This window comes from Arachis ipaensis, chromosome B07 (assembly GCF_000816755.2).
Source record: "Arachis ipaensis cultivar K30076 chromosome B07, Araip1.1, whole genome shotgun sequence".
NCBI lineage: Eukaryota > Viridiplantae > Streptophyta > Magnoliopsida > Fabales > Fabaceae > Arachis > Arachis ipaensis.
This window is the reverse complement of record NC_029791.2, coordinates 10,485,142-10,487,893: the sequence shown is the minus strand read 5'-3', so window position 1 is coordinate 10,487,893 and position 2,752 is coordinate 10,485,142.

The window sequence follows — 2,752 nt, the reverse complement described above, 5'->3', positions numbered from 1 at the left end:
CGAAGAAACAAATACATGATGCGCTTGAGATATTTGAAAATACAAAATTGAACCTTTACAAACTCGAATTCTCATCATTAATAAAATTCAGCTGAAAGAAATTCTAGCAGTGAAATTCAATAATCATAATTATAGAAAGTTAAAGTATAATCACCATATTGTAAATTTTTGGCAAAATAAAAAAATAAAATAAAGATATTGAACCAAAGAAAAAAAATTATTAAAATTCAAACAATCATATGATTGAAATTATGTTCGGTTCGAAGAAATTTCAATTAGTAATTGTATGAGCAATTGGCGTGGCGTCCCTGCCACCAACAACTCAAATTTGTAATCACAGAGTCAACAGAGATAGCAGAATCAAGGAGAGAGTGGGATATTCTTGGTGCGACGATGAACTTGCGCTTAACATCTTTATTGATTAAACAAAATCATTAATTAATAATTTAATATTTTTGTTTATATAAAAATTAATTTTATTTTAGTAATATATAAATACATCATATTAAAATATTTTATTTATGTTTGTATTATTAATTTAAGTAAAAATTTTTATGTAGAATTGAATAATTGATGGTTATGTTGTTTAAAGAACGATTGTATTGTTTGTGAAATAATTATATTGTTTGTATTGACTTTTTTATTTATGGAAAAGTTCATTTGGTTATATAATAACATTGCATATTTGTGAAAATCTACGGGTAGAGTAAGATATTCGCAAGTGGCTTGACCGAGGTTTGGGTTAAGGTTGGGTTACTTTCAATCCGTGGGTAAGGTATGGTTGAATTTTAGTAACAAATTTAACCCGTTGATAGAATTATAATTGGGTTCAAACCATTCCTATCCATTGCCACCCCTAACTCTAAAGGAGGAGTAGAGACGGAGACGAAGAAAGAACACTGAAACATTAAAAAAGATGAATAACTTTTTTTATTTTTTAGATGTATTTTTGTTTTATTTTTTAATTATTTAAAATCTAAAATTTTAAAATTAATTAAAATTAATTGAATTTTAAATTTTAACAAATTTATTAATTCGATTTGGTGGCGTAACAACTATGGTACAAGTGGCAAACCCAAGAAAGAGAAATTTAGGACCAACACTTTTATTAAAATTTGGTCAGTAGTTAATTAGTAAAAGAAAAGTGAGTAATTTTATATTATTAAATATAATCTCACACTATTAAAAATATTATTAATAATTAATTAATAGTTACAAATCACAAAATCTACTAGCCTCTAATATTCCTCTATGAAAAATTGTATTAGATCCATTTTTGGAATATACCCCAGTAAACAGGTTATTAAAACTCCTTATATAGTAAACCAGTTGACATTATTTTATTAAATCAATTGTATTAGATCCTCTCAGAATAATGATCGCCGGCTGATTGCAAGAGAAAAAGGAGAATAATCAACACTGGTTTTGATCCAATTTGTGTCGTAATGTTTTATATATTAATCGAAGCAAAGACGGATGAATTGAAATTTTCTATTTTAAAAAATACTAAAAATTCATTAGAATTTATCATTTTTTAATTATTAATTAAAATTTTAAAATTGTTATTGAATTATCAAATAAAAAATTAAATTCATAGCTAAAAATGATAATAAAAATCAATAAATTTTAATAGTATTCTAATGGTTCTCTTGTGTCTGTCCTATCTCCTATCATATCCCCTATGTTTCTAATTTATTAAGTTTTGGGAAGCTATTTTTATTTGTATATACGTCCTCTAATTCCCATAGCTTGGTGAGGATAGTGACATCATGTACTTAACTTCCTGTAATATATTATTGTATTGTCTCTCAAGTGAATAGTCAATGATGTTGTGTGGACTATATATGATCAAATTTTCAAGATTTATAAAGTATGCTAACCCAATCTATTGATTAGGAAAAGGCTTAAATTGTTGTTGTATATTAATTCAACTAATAAAAGAAAATATTTTGGGACATCCACACAAATAAAGTTGCAACTATTGGTGTGGTATTTTTTTTATATATATATAAAAAGTATGAACTAGCATTTCTTTGAGGATAATGTTTGTTGCACAACTACTAAAAATTATACTGAAGAATATAATCATCATTATACTCTGGTTTATATATATATATATATAACTTAAATCTCCATTTACATAATTTAACCTAAGATAAATTTGAGCTTTTGATATGAAAATGATTTTATTCTTTTGGTTGGCAATCCGTCCTTGTCATCACCTCAAGCAAATCAGTAGTCCTAAGTGGCATCAGCTAATTAAAATATTTTTCTTTTTTTTTTTTTAAAGAAAAGAGTTGACAGATTTCATTGATATCTTCTCATAAGTTGAAGTATGTAGAGTCCTTGCATGATGGAAACAAAGCAGAGAGTAATGGCAGGCACAAAGAAAGAAAAATTCAAGTCTTGGCCCCAATGATAGATTCAGCAGCTGGTGAAGGGTGTCCATCAATATTAGACCTAAGAATATAATGCTACATAATAATGCATATAATTATAATAATTATATAGTTCTATCTATGGAATCTTCTTTGAAGACCAATACACCCATTGTAGCCTAGCTTTGGGGCATTGCCTGATTGTGATGCTTGCTTGATAGATCCCCACTATAAAGAACCTATCTAGGAAGCTTATATTACACACATGAGATTGAAAATATTATGCCATTTTCTGATACCTTTCTTTTGAGACAAAATATTTTTAATATTTGTTTTATTTAAAAATTAAAGATAATAAAAATAGAGATAAAATT